At 45.8% G+C, this 19,233-nt stretch overlaps 1 non-coding gene across 1 annotated transcript; it reads right to left on the bottom strand.

Annotated features, from left to right (window-relative positions):
* Positions 1 to 16,026: 16,026 nt before the first annotated feature.
* On the bottom strand, positions 16,027 to 16,100 carry TRNAF-GAA (transfer RNA phenylalanine (anticodon GAA)). The gene has a single exon. It is a non-coding gene; the product is annotated as a tRNA-Phe (tRNA).
* Between the last annotated feature and the right edge of the window lie 3,133 nt (positions 16,101 to 19,233).

Here is a 19,233-nt window from a genome sequence, read left to right as displayed (position 1 = left end):
CACAGTTTCTTCATCTATAAAATGGGAATAAGAGGGCCGGCCTGTGGTTCACTTGGGAGAGTGTGGTGCTGATAACACCAAGGCCACGGGTTCAGATCCCTATATAGGGATGCCGGTTTGCTCACTTGGGAGAACGTGGTGCTGACAACACCAAGTCAAGGGTTAAGATCCCTTTACCAGTCATCTTTTAAAAAAATAAAAAATAAAAAAATAAAATGGGAATAAGAATATCAGCCTTTCCAGAATGTTGTGAGGACTTCAAGAGGGTGTGCCTGCAAAAGGCTTAGGCCTGAAGGGACATAGGGGTACGAGTGAGTGGTCAACGGGGAGCTCCAGGCTTGCACTTCCACGCTTCTCCTGCCCGCTGCCTCCCAAATTCCCAAGCATGGCCTGTTTCACCTACCCGAGGTCCTGACCAAATATATAAGGAACAGAATACCACACAAGATAATTTCAGACAGGTGGTGTGGAGAAGGAAACCCAGGGAAATGTGAGAGAGAATGGTTGGGTCGGGGTCCTGATTCAGATGAGTGTTCAAGGAATGCCTCTATGATGTGTCATCTCAGCCAAGACCTAAATAGTAAGAGGGTCCCAGGCACAGGAAGCTGTGGGGGCAGAGGTATGAGCTGGCATTTTGGGGGGAGCCTGTGTGCCTGGAAGGGAGTGAGTAGAGGGGGCAGAGAGAGGCAATGGGCAAAGGCAGGGTCCTGCTCACATGGGCACCTGTGGGCCAAGAGGAGTTTAGATTATATTCTAAGCCCAAGGGAAGCTATTGGAGGATGTGAGCAGGGGAGTGACAAGATCCAAAATATGTTTTTAAAAGCTCCTTCTGGCTGCTGTGTGGAGAATGAATTGATTGTCCAGGGCAAGAACGGAAGCTGGCAGACAGGTGAGAAGCTATTATAGCCATCCCAGCAGGAGACTCTGGTGGCTCAGACCAGGGTGGAGACAGAGCAATGAGAAGAGAATGAACACATTTCAGAGAAAGTGCTGACAGCACTTGCTGAGCCATAATAGTAGTTATTCAAAGTCATGGTCAAGGCTAAAGAGCCCAGGAAGGACTCAGAGCCTTTTGAATATCCTCAGTATTTAGAGTTTTATTGAACGCCATGAGATTCTTGAAGTTGGGAAGTAAAGGAGCATAAGCACTGGATTAGGTGAGAGGAAGGAGTTGAGGGGAATGAAGGAATTTAGTGTGACAGCAGCCTCCAGAATAAAATCACTACTGGAGAAAGTGGAAGAACCTTAGAGAATCCTTACCCTATCTGGTCCTGGACAAACTCTTGTGATGATGTATGACTTAGCTCCCATTACAGCAGGAGCTTCACAGTGTCAGATACCTCACCTATGGTGTCCTCATGTCCAGTTCCGGGCCTCTTATGTGACAGATGCTCTGTAAATGATTGTCAAAGGACTGCATGAGTGGATGCATAGATGGTTACATGTACACATGGTGGATGCATGCATTGATGGGTGGATGGAGGGATGGATGCACAGGTTCAAGGATGAATGCATGAGTGGATGGAGGGATGGCTGTAAATTTAATTATATCATCCCCTGCCTAAAAAGTCCTCAATATTACCAATGTTGAATTATCAAAATCAAATGTGCACAATTCCTTTTAACATAAATTACCCAATAGTAATACTCACAGATGTGTGCAAAGATACATGTACTGTTATATGTTATAGGAAAATATTGGGAACAGCCTAATGACTGGCAGTCAGAAGAGGGAGGCCTTGAAAGCAAGGACTGTGTTTTGTTCCCTGCTCCATGCTCAGCACCCAGAACAGCCCCTGGTACACATGAGGGTTCAATAAGTATTTGTCCAGTGAAGGGAGGTGTCATCCAGGGAAAGCAGCTGTTGAGGAAGCTGGAGATGTGTGTGTGCTGAGGTGGGAGACGGCCGCCCTCCTGTGCAAAGCGAACCACAGCATGGTACATAAAGGATGAGCTTTTTTTTGTGAACAAAAGTGGATATGTTTATGCATGCATAGAAAATCTTGAGGGCTGGCTGGTTAGCTCACTTAGTTAAAGCATGGTGCTAATAACACCAAGGTCAAGGGTTTGGATCTCTTTATTGGGTAGCCACAAAAAAAAAAAAGAAAGAGAAAATAATCCAAAGCTGAGACTCTTCTGTTTCCCAGTTACATTGTAGAGAGGATCAAAACAACTGTAACCTTGTGAAATTCTTCTTAATGTTCTAAATGGTTTTAAGATATGTTGTCTCACTGGACTTAACCCTTCCCTGGCCAGAGATTTCATCTGATGTTTTGCTAATAACACCAAGGTCAAGTGTTCAGATCTCTTTATTGGGTAGCCACAAAAAAAAAAAGAGAAAATAATCTTGAAGGATACACCCAAAACTGTTACTAGAGGAGAAGATTTGGAGGTAATATTTATTTTAATGAATATTCTTGGGTATTGTTTTATTTTTATAATAGGATGAATTGTTTTATAATTTAACAGTATATAATTATGAAGATATTGTAAACAAAAGTCCCTCCATGCTTCTCTATTACCCTCTGGATAAAATCCAAGGTTCTTAGCCTGGCTTTCAGGTCCTTCTGGAAGCAACTGCTCAGCCCCTCCCTACAGACCTCCCTTGGGCCCCTGCAGCCCTGCTGCCCAAAAGTCCCGGGCTCACCCCCTGCCCACCTGGTGAGACCTATTCAATGTCTAGCTTTAGCTCAAGTATCGCCTCCCACCCCATTCTACCCCCCACCCCAATCAGGTACAATGCCCACTCCCCACTCTGTGCCCCCGTGTTACTGAACATCTGTGTGCAGAGAAAATGAGGGCTTGGCCTTCTGTTTTCTGTCTCTCAAGGACCCAGCACAATACCTGGTGCATACTTGGCATTCATTGGAAGGAAGGGATGGAGGAAAGGAGAAGAGAAGGGAGGGAAGAAGGAAAGAAAGAGAAAGGGAAGAAAGAAAGGGGAAACTGAGGTAGGAGTAGGGAATATCACTTGCCGAAATCATCCTGAGGGCAATGACCCAGCTGGCCCGCCCTCTCTGTCACCTGACCCCCAGCATCGAGGCTGTTTCACACAGCCATGCCACGCCAAACTGCCTTTCCAGCCCTGCTTGCCAAGGGCGGTCAGTGCTGATTCATCGGTGACTGGGCTCCAATTATTTACAGAACAGGAGCGGCAGCCGTGCCAACAAAGCAGCTGACCAAGGGCATATTGATTTGTGCTGGGCTCCTTGCTAATATCTGAGCCAGTCACACAAGAAGATAAAGGCTCCAAAGAACTCGCCCGTGGTCATACATCCTGCGTGAGCCTCCCACAGCCAAGTCCACAAGTCTCCCCACTGATCAGCCAGCTCTGCCCTTTCTAAACAAAGCCTGACCATCACTCATGGAGGGTAGTCATGGTTCAGAACACGAGATATGGAGTCAGGGGCCCTGGATTCCAACCCAGGGATTACTGAGTCAAAAGATATTTGCATATTTACTGTTGAGAGCTGCTGCAAAACTGCCTTCCAGAAAAGTAGGGCACATCTATATTCCCACCAACAGTGTAAGAAAGCACCCATTCACACACTTTCTCCATCTTTATCAATCTGTTTGACCAGAAAAAAAAGATACATATATATATATATATACACACACACACACATGTACTATAGTGCCTGCATCTCTTTCATGAGCATATTCTCGTATTTTTTTTTTTTTTAAAGATGACCAGTAAGGGGATCTTAACCCTTGACTTGGTGTTGTCAGCACCACGCTCATCCAGTGAGCTAACCCGCCATCCCTATATGGGATCCGAACCCGTGGCCCTGGTGTTATCAGCACCACACTCTCCCGAGTGAGCCACGGGCCGGCCCATCTTTTCATATTTTTAAGATATTTTAATTTCTTCTTCTATAAATCACCTGTCCATATTCCTTGTCCGTTTTTTAATTGGGATATTCATCTTTTGTTATTTATTTGTGGTAGCTTATTATATATTGTGGATATCAACCTCTGCTATACTCGTATATGTTAAAGTATTGCTTCCACTTAATCAATTATCTTTAGACTTTGTTTACGATGTCTTTTCGCCTCACAGAAGCCCCATACCAAGCCACAGCTCAGAGCTAGAAGTCAATCTATTTCAATGGAGAGAGCACTGAAATGGGAGTCAGGAACCCAGGTTTTGACTTCCACCTCTGCCACTGACTCACTGTATGAATTTGAACCAGTTCCAGTCCTTTCTTTTCCTATCTGTTTTTTACAAGCATTGAATTAAATGGTCTCGGGGAGTTTTCCACCCCTGTGGTCTAGACCAGCATTGTACAATAGAACTTTCTCCAGTAGTAGTAATGTTCCATATCTGCACTGTGCAATGTGGTGACCACTAGCCACATATGGCAATTGAGCACTTGAAATGTGGCTAGTGTGACTGAAGAACCGAGTTTTAAATTGTATTTAATTCATATTTAAAATTCAAATAGTCAACATGGCTAACGACTACCATACTGGACGTGCAGGTGTAGCTGAGAGTTGTAATTAGGCAGGGGATGGAGAATCCCTGTGTGACTTGGGCCAGGTCACTCCACTGCTCTGAGCCTCAGTTTCCATACCTGTTCAGTGGGGCCCACAGTGGTCCCTGCCTCTTGGAGCTGTTGGATAAATTTGATTGGTGAGTGAGTGTGAAGGCTAATGCCTAATACCTTACCCAACACTGCAAAATCAGGTCAGATTCCCAGGTTGAAACATGACAGTGTGTTTTCCCCATTTGTGGTGTGTCCAGAGACCCATGGGTGGATTTCCCCAGGGCTGCCTGTCTCTCCCTTCAACTTTGAGCCCAGCTTTATCTTCTTAAACCAGGGCTTCAGTGCCACCATGCCTTCAGCCTAACACTGAAAATCACTGACAGGGCAAAGTCCAAACTCCTCAGCCTGTGTCCCTGCCTCTAAGAGCCAGCCCTGCCTTCGTATAAGTGCCATTCATGCAATTGCAGGTCAGCCCGGCAGCCTTCCTGTCCTTGCCCGGTGGCTGCCTCCTACCCCAGCCTTCCAAGGTCTGCCTAAGTACTCAATCCATTCACCTCATTCATTCATTTTTCATTCACAGGTGTTTATCCCACCATCCCACCAACAAGGACTGCAGTGAAAGGCACACAGAGGTGGCCCAAGCTGTGATACACCTGGTTTGGGGTTGGGGGGCAGGAGTTCAGGGAGCAGTGGGAACACAGAGGGGGCCTGACCTTGTGTGAGTGATCAGGGCAGGCTTCCCTGAGGAAGTGTCATGTAAGCCCAAGCCTGGCAAATGGGTATAAGTCAGCCAGGAGAGAGGGGAGTTGGTGAAGAGAACAGTCTGAGCTGGCCCATGGCAGGAGAGCAATCGCAAGATCTGTGAGGGGTGTGGGCAAGGCTAAGGAAGGTAGGCAGGCCCAATCCCACCAGAGGGTTCCGTAGGCCATGTTAATGATGTGCCTTAGCCTAAAGGTAATGGGAGCCATGGAAGGCATTAGAGGGAGGGTAATGTGATTATTCCAGGCCAGCTCCCCACATGGCCTTTGCCTCGACAGAGGACTCAGGAATTTAGCCCACTCATCTTTCCCTTCTCTACTTGCCACCTGGGTCTCAAAATACTTTATGAGCGCACAGTTCCCAGGGCCTTTCTTCTACCTAAAATGACCTGGGTTCAAATTGCAGTCCTCCCATTCCTTGGCCCTCTCGCTTCAAGCAAGTCATTAACCTCTTTCACCTTCGGTGTCTGTCCTCACCTGTAAAATGGAGATAATGACAACTTCTTTGCACAGTTACATAAATTATGAGGGAAAAGTACATGGCACAGAGCCACTGAGGAAATAAAGTCTGGTTGAATTCCTGCTGTGCAGGGCCAAACCAAAGCTATGAAGGGGACCAGAGTAACTTCCCAAACGGCAAGCTGAAGTCTTACTTCTGGGAAGTGGTTCTTGGGCCCAGCTGGCCCCAACAAGAGGGAAGGGAAGAGGACTGAGGCCTCTCTTGGGCAGCCTGACCGTATGCTAGGCTACCTCAAAGGAGACCTCCTGAGCCTAGACTTTGTCTTCTGGACCTTCTCAAACCTCCCACCCAGCAGGCCAGAAGCCGGAAGGCTGGCATGGAGCTTACATAACCTGGAAGGAGTCCAGCACCTTTCGCCCAGTGATCAAGGCTGTGTTTAACAAGAAGAGGTGTTCCCAGGTCACCTCCCTGTCCTCTTAGATACCTGCATGCACACAGCCCTTTAGCCATTGCTGAGCTCTGCTTATTTTCTGAATTCTTAGACACAGTCCCTGGTGTTACTGTCAGCTATTGTGTTTAAATGAAAAGCATCAGTGGTGGCATTTAGTGGTGAGGCATGGGGACAGTGGGGACAGTGGGGGACAAGGGGAGCAGCAGGGACTAGAGATCTGACCAGGGTGTGTCCTAGCGTCCTCTACCTGTTAGCTCTGGGACTTGGAGCCAGTTGCTTGGGTGACAATTTTTTCAACCATAAAGTGGGTTTAGTGGCCATACCAACCTCAGAATTCTTTTGAGGATTTGAGGATGTAGTAACGTACGTAAAGGGCTTCATGTATTACCCGGTAACAGGAAGTGCTCGTCAAATGTTGGCTTTTAACATCATACTATGTTTTGTAACCTGCCTTTTCTACTCATCAAGAACCTCTTTACAGTAAGAGTAGGGAACTTAACACTGTTGAATTTTCCCCATACATTCCAAACTCCTGACTGCTGGGGATCACTGGGCTGGGATCTAGAAACCCTGGATTTTTTAAATCTCCTGTTTAGCCTTGGAGTCCTACCCTCCCATACCTCAGGTCCCACTTGTGGAACCACGGAGGAGTGGGTGCGGTTGATGCTTGCTAAGAACCCTGCTCTCTGATTCTGCCTTTCAGACTTAGCGACCCAAGACCCTGTGCCTCGTCTTTTCCTTTCTTCCTTCATTCAACAAGTGGCACCCAGAATTCAAATTCTGGCTCTGCCACTTCTTGGCTGTGCGACTTTGGGCAAGTTACTTAACCTCGCTGTGCCTCCATTTCCTGATCTCTAAAATGCAAATAATCATATTACCTATTTCACAAGGTGGTTATGAATAGTGAATGAGTGGATATTTGTAAAGTGCTTAGAATAGTACCTGTCAAACTAAAACAAAAACTGAGTGCCCACCATGTGCCAGGCACTGTTGTAAGCACTAGGTTTATAAAAGTGAACAACAGATCCTAAGGTTTTGTTGGGGGGTGGTGAACAGTCAACACTTCAGTGATGCAGCCCACAGGCAGAGTGGTGCTGACATCTCCCGCTAGGGGATTGGCCTTAAAAAAGGTCTTGATGCTCCCGATTCTTTCTCTAAACAACACCAGCTTCTGTGTATTGACCTCACCTTGGGAGCCATGCCCTGGGATAACTGCTACTAAGATCTCCTCAAATGCCACCAGCAGCCTTTTCCTGGTACCATCATTATCCACATTTTACAAATAAGGGAATAAAGGCACAGCGAGGTTATGTCTGCCCCCAACCCAGGACTTGGCACATAACAGGGTCAGTGGGTAATTGTTGAATGAATGAGCAAATGAGTGAACAACCAAACCCTACTGACACAATCTTTCCGGGGGTAAGTGTTAAATCAGGAGTCAGGAGCCCTTGAACTCCTGCGAGACAGAGAGCTCAGTCATAGGGGCTTGTGACTGCCACACCGGGCTCAGCAGAATTATTCCCCAGACCGCACAGATACCGCTGCCCCCTTCCCTCACCGTCATCACAGCCAACACTGTACTAAAAGCTTAGTATGCTGAACGATAAATGCTGGCGAGGCTGCGGAGAAAAAGGAACTCTCATACATTGTTGGTGGGACTGCAAAATGGTGCAGCCTCTATGGAAAATGGTATGGAGGTTCCTTAAACAATTGCAAATAGATCTACCATACGACCCAGCCATCCCACTGTTGGGAATATACCCAGAGGAATGGAAATCATCAAGTCGAAGGTATACCTGTTCCCCAATGTTCATCGCAGCACTCTTTACAATAGCCAAGAGTTGGAACCAGCCCAAATGCCCATCATCAGATGAGTGGATACGGAAAATGTGGTACATCTACACAATGGAATACTACTCAGCTATAAAAACGAATGAAATACTGCCATTTGCAACAACATGGATGGACCTCGAGAGAATTATATTAAGTGAAACAAGTCAGGCACAGAAAGAGAAATACCACATGTTCTCACTTATTGGAGGGAGCTAAAAATTAATATATAAATTCACACACACATACACACATACACACACAAACCGGGGGGGGGGGAGAAGATATAACAACCACAATTATTTGAAGTTGATACAACAAACAAACAGAAAGGACATGGTTGGGGGGGAGGGGGGGAGGGAGAAGGGAGGGAGGTTTTGGTGATGGGGAGCATTAATCAGCTACAATGTATATCGACAAAATAAAATTTAAAAAAAAAATAAATAAATAAAATAAAATAAAATAAAAAAATAAAAGCTTAGTATGCACCCCAGGCATTGATCTGAGGGTTTCTGCATATACACTTTTTTTTTTTTTTTTTTTAAAGATGACCGGTAAGGGGATCTCAACCCTTGGCTTGGTGTTGTCAGCACCACGCTCAGCCAGTGAGCAAACCGGCCATCCCTATATAGGATCCGAACCCGTGGCCTTGGTGTTATCAGCACCGCACTCTACCGAGTGAGCCACGGGCCGGCCTTGCATATACACTTTTTTAATCCTCACAGCAATTCCATGAGGTATGTCCCACTTCACAGGTGAGGAAACTGAGGCACAGAGAGGCCCAGGGCCACCTGGACAGCAAACAATGGAACTGACTTCAAATCCAGACAACACTGAGCCTAAACTCCTTACCATGCTATCAAGACATTCTTTTTTAATCACTGCTTTTCTAGTTTCAAAGATAGTGCGTGCTCCACAATGGAATGAAACTAGGAATTAATAGCAGAAAGAAAACTGGAAAACTCACAAATATGTGAAATTAAACAACATATACTCTTAACAAGGTCAAGGGTTCAGTTCCTTGCAAAGGCCAGCCGCCAAAAAAAAAAAAAAGTGCACACTCAAACAACCAATGGGTCAAAGAAGAAATCGAATGACTAGGGAAATTAGGAGAGATCTTGAGACAAACAAAAGATGACAACAGAACATACTGAAAGTTATGGGATTCAGCTAAAGTGGTACTAAAAGGGAGATTTATAGCAGTAAATACATTACAAAGAAGAAAGGTCTCAAAAGCACATGCTCATCATTATAAAATTCAAGCATCACACAATTTTATACTATAGAAAGTGAAAGTTTTAAAAGTAAAAGTCCCCCATAATGACTGCCCCTCCCCAAAGATAACCTGTTAAAAAAGTGGTATAGACTCTTTCAGATGCTTTTTTCCAAAGCTTGCAGTAATATTATCTCTTTTCCACCAATTTTTTTTTTAGAGTGGTAAATTATAACATAAAATTTACATCTTAACCATTTTTACATGTATACTCATAGTTCAGTGGTATTAAATGCATTCATAATATTGTGCAACCATCATCACGATTGCTCTCTATAGCTTTTTTCATCACGTGGACCTGAAACTCTGTATGCATGAAACACTCACTCCACATTCCCCCCACCCAGCCCCTGGCAACCACCATTCAACTTCCTGTCTCTATGATTTTGACACCCTAAGTACCCATGTAAGTGGACTCAAACAGTATTTGTCCTTCTGTGACTGGCTTATTTCACTAAACATAATATCTTCAGTGTTCATCCATGTTACCATGTGTCAGAATTTCCATCTTTTTTAAGGCTGAATATATTCCTTTGTTTGTATACACTGCGTTTGGCTTATCCATCCATTGATGGACAGTCAGGTTGCTTTCACTTTTTAGCTATTGTGAATAGTATGGCTATGAACTGGGTGTATCTCTTGGAGACCCTGCTTTAAATTCTTTTGAATATATACCCAGACGCAGAATCACTGGAACATATGGTAATTCTATTTTTAGTTTTTTGAGGAACCGCCATGCTGTTTTCCACAGTGGCGTCACCATTTTACATTCCTACCAATGGAGTACAAGGGTTCCACTTCTTTACATCCTTGGCAACATTTGTTATTTTATTTATTTATTTATTTATTTATTTATTTGTCTTTTTGTGAGCGGTAAGGGGATCGCAACCCTTGGCTTGGTGTCGCCTGCACCGCGCTCAGCCAGTGAGTGCACTGGCCATTCCTATATAGGATCCGAACCCGCCGTGGGAGCGTCGCCGCGCACCCAAGCGCCACACTCTCCCGAGTGCGCCACGGGCCGGCCCTTATTTTATTTTTTTATATCAGCCATCCTAGTGAGTGTGAGGTGGTGTCTCATTCATTGTAGTTTTGATTTGCACTTCCCTAATTATCACTAATGTTGAGCATCTTTGGAGAACTGTCTATTCAAGTCCTCTTTTTTTTTTTTTTTTTTTGGTGGCTGACTGATGTCTTTGCCTGCCTTTTAATCAGGTCATTTGTGTTTTGTTGCTGAGTTATAGGAGTTCTCTAGACATTCTGTATAATAGTTCCTTATCAGATATATGATTTGCAAATATCTTCTACCATCCTGTGGGTTGCCAGTTTACTCTATTGATAATGTCTTTGGATGAACAAAATTTTTAATTTTCATGAAGACCAATTTGTCTAATTTCCTTTTGTTGCCTGTGCCTTTAGTGTTATAACCAAGAAATCATTGCCAAATCCAATGTCATAAGCTTTTGCCCTGTAGTCTTAAGGTCTTACATTTAAGTCTTTGATCCATTTTGAGTTAATTTTTGTATAGGTGTTAGGTAAGAGTCCAACTTCATTCTTCTGCAGCACCGTTTGTTGAAAAGACTGTAGTTTTTCCATGGAATTATCTTGGTACCCTTGTCAAAAGTCATTTAACCTTATATGCATCAGTTTATTTCTGGGCTCTCTATATTCTATTCCACTGGTCTATACATCTGCCTTTATGCCAGTACCATGCTGTTTTGATTACTGCAGCTTTGTAATAAGTTTCAAAATCAGGAACTGTGAGTCCTCCAGCTTAGTTCTTCCTTTTCTAGATTGTTTTGGCTATTAAGGGTCTCTTGAGATACCACATGAATTTTAGGATGGATTTTTCTATTTCTGCAAAAAACATTATTGGGATTTAATAGGGATTGCATTGAATCTGTAGATTTCTTTGGGTAGCATAGACATCTTAGTAGTGTCTTCCAATCCATAAACATGGGATATTTCTGTTTATTTATGTCTTTAATTTCCTTCACCAGTGCTTTATAGTTTTCATACTATAGTCTTTCACCACCTTGGTTAAGTTAATTTCTAAGTATTTTACTCATTTTTGATACTATTGTAAATGTAATTGTTTTTGTAATTTCCTTTTCAGATGGTTAGTTTGTAGTGTATAGAAATGCAAATAATTTTTTGTTGTATTTAAAAAAACAAAAATCAGATAGTATGATCCACGTTGTTTTGTTTTGTTTTACCTGCCAGTGACTCTTAGAGGCTGCTCCTTGTCAGAACATTCTCTTCACAGTCCCTTGTGTTGAGGATATCCACCCCGGACTTAGCCAGTTCCATCAGGATATGTTTGGGGTGTTTGCAGTTTGTTACTATTTCCAGCCACATTCCAGCAAGCACCCTTGTAAATGCCCCCTACGTGCTGGTGGGATGGTCTCCAGGTAATTTCAAGAAGTAGAACCTCTGGGTCAAAGGGCAAAAGCATTTTTTAATGTTCCCTGCAGGAGGGTGGAGCCAGCTCTGCACTGAGGGTAGGAGAGGGCCATTCCCTCCCCTCTTCATCACGTTGCTGTCTTTGCTTAGCTGGCCAATTTGAGGCTAACTGTTGTCTTGCCCTGCCCAGCACTGCCTGACCATGAGTGTCGTCCAGCCTCTCATGGTGACAGCCCTGCTGTTGCCATTGGTGTCCAGAAATTGACTGTTCTTGTCAGGATTTATCAGGCGGTTAAGGCAGAGGCACTTCTCAAAAACCCCAGTGTTTGCCTTTTAACTCATTGAGAAAAGCCAGGAATGTCCAAAATAAACCCTTGGAGAGAGGCCAGAGCTGCTCTGCATAATCCATTGGGCCTCCCTTCTAAGTGAGCGGTGCCCCAGTGGCCTCTGATCTCCACACACGGGTAGCTGGGCTGGACAAATTCCCTCCCAGCAAGCAGCCTTTTCCCTGAATCACCATGACTCCTGAAAACCAGGCACTAAAGTGATTAATGTCCTTCCAGGCCACTTGGTAGCAAACGTCTCCAGGACACATCCACGGGTTTGTCTTGGTGCCACCTCAAAGAGAGCTGAGGGCATTCAACTGTGATTGCTGTTAGGGAGGTGGGGCAGGGTCAGCGACAGAGCAGTCAGCACCTGGAGGCCAGGGCAGGGTCCTTGTCATATCCTGTCACCATGACCCGGGTGACTTACGGCAAAGCACTTACATAATCTGGGGCACGCTGTACATGCTGTTCCCTCTCACCTGAACCTCTTCCTGCTACACACCTACCTCTACCGCTTTGCCTGGCCTGCTCCTCGTCACTTTTCATCACTCTTTTGACCTCAGCATCAGTGTAGGATCTGTGCCTTGGCCTGTATCCTAGTGTCTGGAAGAGGATCAGGCACATGTCGGTGCCAGGGGGCTCTGTGGACATGACCATGATGTCAGAGCCAGGTGGCCCAGGTTAGAATCCTCCCTCTGTCAACTAGGGCAAGGTATTGAATCTTTTTGCACCTTAGTTTTCCCATCTGTAAAATGGGGATAATAGTACCTATTTGATTGTTAGGGTTGTTAGGAGGGTTACATGAGTGAATATATGTGAGGGGTTTGGAACAGGTGCCTGGGCTTAGAAGGTGCTGGATCAGTGCTAATGTTGGCGTTAAATGCTAGTGGTTAGTTGGAGTTCTCCAAGGTTCCCCCTGTAGCAGGCACTGGTGGTTGCCTACGCAGCATCCTCCTGCACGGGAATTGCTTAGTATGTCCCAAGAATGCTTTTTGTCCTGGCTGTTGTCATGTCAGTGCTTCAGCCGTGGGATTGTAGCTCTGATGACAGTGACAACAAGCCCCTCAGAAGCTGGCGCCTGCGCCACTGTTCACATTGTTCTGACTTGGCTCTGTGCTCTGTGAATGTCTTTCCACTCCTGCTCCTGCTGACAGGAGCCTGGCTTTCCCCACGTAATCTAGCTCAGATTCCTCTGAGGACTTTTGCCTTCACCCTGTTGGGACAGAGCTTTGCTGCCCTGTGGCAGGTGTCTCAGCAGCTGTCACCAGACGTGCTATGGCACAGAACCTGGATGGGGAACCACTCCACAGGAGGGGGCTTGGGCCAGGCTGGCTTTCTATATTTGGGCCTCTTAGGACAGATGCCACATAGGGAGGCACCGTGTTGTCTGCGGGCTTAACCACCCAGTCAGATTTTCTCTGTTTGCAGAGTATAGTGGACAGCCTTCAGGGAACCAACCAGCCCACGCCTGCCCCTTCTCTGAAAGCCTCCTGAGAACTTCTTAGATGGCACCTTAGTATACTTGGCCCCACCCCATTGGCTGATTGGGTGCCACCAGACCCAGGATGAGCCAATCAGATTCTATCTTGGGAGTTTGGACTCAGAACTAGTCTTTGCTGGCACATAAACTACCCTCCAGGGGAAGCCACATGCCCAGAGAAGCAGAGAATGAAGCAGATAGTCCTCAGCACTAAGAACTCTAGAGGGTCCTACTGGTTTTCCAGGTCTCTGTTTCAGTCCCTGGGAAGCTGGGCTGTACCCATTTCCACCAGCCATCCCTTTCTCCATATAATAAATTCCCTGCCCCCTTAAAGCTAAGCGTGAGAGGGCTGCCCACTCTCATCCAGAGTGCATAAGTTTCCCGCCACACTGGCCCTGCCCCTACAGAGGAAACACTTCAGCCCCTGTTGCAGCGGGTGATTTACTGGTCCAGCTGAGGCTGACCCAGAGCCTTCCGGGAAGCATCTGCACGGCAGCTCCGTCACTGCCCTGGGGGCCTCTACGGGCCTGGGAAGAGCTCAGCCGCCACAGCACAGGAAGCCCTGGAGTCTGTGTCAACTCCCGTCTCCGGCTGGACGGGACAGGCCCCAGGAGAGGAGCCTTTGTGAGGTCAGCGGGGCTCAGCTCGTGCTTAGGACATTTGTTTTGTTTTCCTCTTGCAAAATGGAAATTGCTTTGTTCATTATAAATATAAATGCAGATGTGTTGTTTTTAAAAAGCAGTACGTAAATGCAGAAAAGTTGAGAGAAAAAAGCTTACTTCACCACCGATCCCATCACCCAGAAAACACACACACAAACACTTTTTTTTTCCAGAAAGGAAATCAAGCTGTACATACCATTGGAAACTACTTTTTTTTTTTTTTTTTTTTTTAGCAATGTAGCCAGAGGGCATCTTTTCTTTCTTTCTTTTTTTTTTTAATTTTATTTTGTCGATATACATTGTGGCTGATTATTGCTCCCCATCACCAAAACCTCCCTCCCTTCTCCCTCCCCCCCTCCCCCACAACAATGTCCTTTCTGTTTGCTTGTCGTATCAACTTCAAGTAATTGTGGTTGTTAGAGGGCATCTTTTCTAAAAAAAAAAGAAAAGAAAAAAGCTTTATTGAGGCACAATTGACATGGAATAAACTGCACATGTATATATATATATATATATGTTTGGGTTTTTTTTGAAAGATGACCGGCAAGGGGATCTTAACCCTTGACTTGGTGTTGTCAGCACCACTCTCTCCCAAGTGAGCTAACCGGCCATCCCTATATAGGGATCCAAACCCATGGCCTTGGTGTTATCAGCACCACACTCTCCCAAGTGAGCCATGGGCCGGCCCTTAAACTGCACATATTTAAAGTACACAAGTTTCAACATATGTGCACACCTGTGGACCCACCCCCACAATCAAGATAGTGAAGGCCCAAAAGATTATTTGTGCTGCTTGGTAATCCCTCCTGCCACACCGCCTCTCCTGGCACACCCCCTCCCTGGCACCCACTGATCCTGCTTTTTGTCACTGTGATTTGTTTGCATTTTCTAGAATTTCATGTAAGTGGAATTGTACATATTTTTCCTCTGGCTTCTTTCACTTAGCATAATTATTTTTGAGATTCACCCATGTTGTTATGTGTATTGATAGTTCATTCCTTTTTGTTGCTGAGTAATATTCCATTGTGAGGGTGTACCACAGTTTGTTTACTCTTCACCTGTTGGGGGACATTTGAGTTATTTCCAGTTTGGAACCATTACAAATAAAGCAGCTACAAACATTTATATACAAGGTACTTCAAAAATTTTGTGGAAAAATAGAATTAAAACATAATATGAATCTTTCCATAAACTTTTTGAAGTACCCTCATACAAGTTTTTGTATGGACCTATGCTATTATTTCTCTTGAGTAAATACCTCAGAGTGGGATGACTGAATGGTAAGCATATATTTAGGTTTTTAAGAAACTACCAAACTGTTTTCTAAAGTGGTTATACCATTTGCTGTGTGTAGTTCCATTAATGTGGGGTGTGTTCTTCGTGCTTTTGTGACTGGTCTTTTGCTGTTGCCTCATATTCATGAGACCATGAAGTTCACATGGAAGAGTTTAACTTTGGCATTTCAGTTAAGTGCAAATTGAATATAAAATAAAACTATATTTCCTTTTGGTGATGGGCAACAATAATCAGCCACAATGCATATCGACATAATAAAATTTTTAAAAAAACTATATTTCCTATTTCCTATTTCTTAAATAAATAAATAAATAAAGTGGTTATACCATTTGACACCCACCAGCATCATATGCAAGTTCTAGTGACTCTGCATCCTTGCCGATGTTTGGTGTGGCCAGTCTTTTTCTTTTGTTTGGTGTGGCCAGTCTTTTTTCTTTTTAGCTGTTCTAATAGGTGGGTAGTGGCATCCCACTGTGGCTTTCATTTTCATTTCCCTGGTGACAAATGGGGTGGAGAGTCTTTTCATGTGCTTATTCAAGCTCTTCTTGGTGTATCAATAAACGGAGATCTACACTACCTTTTTGTTTGTTGGTTTGTTTTTGCTGGCCAGTACAGGGATCGAACCCCTGCCCTTGGTGTTTTCAGCACCACGCTCTAACCAACTGAGCTAACGGGCCAGCTTACACTACCATTTTTTTTTTTTTTTTTTTTTTTTTTTTTTTTTTTTTTTTTTATAAGCATTGTTTTATTTCCTATATGTATGATTTCTATTTCTTTTTTTTTTTTTTTTCGTGACCGGCACTCAGCCAGTGAGTGCACTGGTCAGTCCTATATAGGATCCGAACCTGCGGCGGGAGCGTCGCCGCGCTCCCAGCGCAGCACTCTACCAAGTGCGCCATGGGCTCGGCCCTACACTACCATTTTTAATGACTACACAGTGCTACAGTATTGGATGCATCATTTTATTTAATGAAGACCCTATTGATGGACCTCTTGGGTGGCTTGGATATTTTGCTGTTCCACATAATGCTGTGATACACAACCTTGTATTTACATTTCTCCACTTTTGTCTATGTCCTTCATGTGGCATCGATGGGTAAAAAAGATGCATATTTTTAAGGCTTTTGAAACACACTGACTAATAGCTCCCCTGGAAACCTGCATGTACCACAGCCCCATTGGCAACATATAGAAAACAGTTCCTGCTTCTAATTCAGGCAGAAACCTCCAGAGTGATGATTTGCAGGGTTTGAGGAAGTCTTTCAAGCGTGACCCCATGACTTTTGGCAAGAAGCCAGAAATTAGGGCAAATTGGCCACAGGACTCACTTGGAGTAGCCTTGGAAAATCATGACGGGCTGGGGTGGGGGCGGGGGGCCGAGGCTGCTTCAGCATTGGGGAAGGAGGGGAGGAGCTGGCACCGGGTCTGGTGTGAGCTCAGCAACATTCATTCCTCACCCTGAGACCTTGGCCCAGCCACTTGACCTATCTGACCACAGTTTTCTCAGATGTGGAGTAGAACGAATAATACTAATCCCCAAGTATGTGACAGCACTTTAGAAACTGGGAAACACCCCTTGAAGGTGTGTCGTTAGGAACTTGTGTTTCCTCTCCACGAGTGTGGGCAGCGCCCATTTCCTCGCGGTTGCTTATGAAGGGCACCTGCGTGCGATGGTGCTTAGACTCTGGTGAGAGAGGAGGGGCCGTGGTCCACAGGATAATGGCCTCCCCCAGAGATGTCCACATCCCAGTCCTCTGACCGTGTGTACATAGGCCAGCTTACACGGCCAAGGGCAATTGAGGTAGGAGATGGAATTAAGGGCACTAATCAGCTGGCCTGAAAACAGGGAGACTATCCTCGATTATCTGGGTGGCCCCAATGCGATCACAAGGGTCCTTCAGTGTGGAAGAGGGAGGCAGATGAAAGATCAGAGAGACGGCAGCATGAGGACTCAGCCCTCATGGTTATGGCTTCAAAGATGGAGGAAGGGGCCACCAGCCAAGGAATGCAGGCAGCCTCCAGGAACTGGAAAAGGCAAGGAAAAGGATTCTCCTCTGGAGCCTCCAGAAAGAACCAGCCCTGCTGACACCTTGATTTTAGCCCAGTGAGACCCATTTCAGACTTCTATCCCCCAGAACTGTAAGATCATAAATTTGTGTTGTTTGAAGCTACTAAGAGTATAGTTATTTGTTACAGCAGCGATAGGGAATGACTATGGGAGGATGGGCGGGTACCACGCACTGCAGGACACCTGGGGAAGGGATTGGAGTGCTTCCACTGCCGGGACCCCTGGTGGGGAACAGCACCAGCAACTGTGGCAGCAGCCTTCCTCTGTCCTCTGGGGAACACTGAACAGAGCTCTTGGCTTCCAGTGGGTTCATGTCAGGGGAGAGAGGGATAACCCCAAACAGGGGCCTTGAATGCCAGGCCGAGAGCATTCTGGAGGCAGTGGGGAGCCACTGAGGGTTTCAAGCAGGGCAGGGAGATGATGGGAACTTAATTTAGCAACAAGGATAGAGTAAGAGAGCACTGGGCCTGGAGTCAGAGTCACTGCCTCTCTGGGTGACCTTGGGATCAAGTGCTCTCTGGATTTGCACTCCATTTCCTGAAAACAGTAGTGCTGTTTCTGGGGTCCTTCCTGGTCAAGGATCACAGCTGGCCCAGGCTAGTCAGGGCCTATTGGGATCAAAGGGAATTCTCTGATGTGACACCAAGAGGGCAGAGAAAGTAAGATGATGATGATGATGATGATGACGACGACGACGACGACGACGACGACGACGACGACGATATCAACATTTATTGAGCACTAACCGTGGATTAAGAACGTTATATCATGTATCTCATTTCATCTCATCTCCTCACCATCCCATCAATGGCTCCCCAGTGCTCTTAGTTTGAGTCAACGTGCCCACTATGACCCACAAGGACTGGCATGGTGTGGCCCTGCTGACCCCTCAGGCTGCATCTCAGACCTCTCTCCCCATCACTCTCTGCACCCAGCTCCTTTCAGTCGCAGAAAGGAATGTGACCTGTCCATCCCATCTCAGGGCCTTTGCAGAAGCTGTTCCAGCCACCAAGAATGCAGTTATCCTGCTCTCCAGCCACTTAGCCCCTCCATCCTCTGCTCTCATCTCTGGCCACGGAGCTGCCCTGCCCTCCGGCTAAATCAGATTCCTGTGTATTTGCACTAGGATTCAGATGGTGCAGCCCCAGATACAAGGACAGACAGATATTTGTCTGTGTGGTTACCTGGTCGGTCTCTGCCTCCCCCATCAGGTCATGGGGCCAAGAGGCTAGGATGGTAAACGTTTGCTGAAGGAATAGATAGGTAAATAAATAACTGTTTACTGAAGAAATAAACAACAGAGCCTAAAGGTTGGTATGTTCTCATCTGCGTTTTTTCAAAAGCAGAAATGGGCTCAGAGAAGATAAGAGGTTTGTCCAAAGTCACCAGGCGAAACTGGAAGATGCCCCTCTTTGCAGGAGGGAGTTGGGACCGGGGCCCATCTGAGTAGAGGGTCACCGTGAGTAGGGGTCAAGGCTGGAGGAACTTGGGCCTGTGGGGGAGGCAGGTCTGCTGGAGAAGCGCCTTCGAGAGGATGTGCTGAGCACAGCTGACCAGGCAGAAGAGGAAGGAACAAGGGCGGACAGGCGGGGCCCCAGATCTTCCTCAGAGTCTGGCCCCCACCTTCTCCCGGCCACTCTGTCACACTTTCACACGCTCGCTCACACTGGCTAATGTTGCTATTTAAATGGCTTTTCAAGGTGGGTGTGGACGAGGGCTGTGCACCAGGCCCACTTGCCCAC

Source organism: Cynocephalus volans, chromosome 17, assembly GCF_027409185.1.
Source record: "Cynocephalus volans isolate mCynVol1 chromosome 17, mCynVol1.pri, whole genome shotgun sequence".
NCBI lineage: Eukaryota > Metazoa > Chordata > Mammalia > Dermoptera > Cynocephalidae > Cynocephalus > Cynocephalus volans.
The sequence above is the reverse complement of the archived record's forward strand: the minus strand, read 5'-3'. Positions and strand labels throughout refer to the sequence as shown.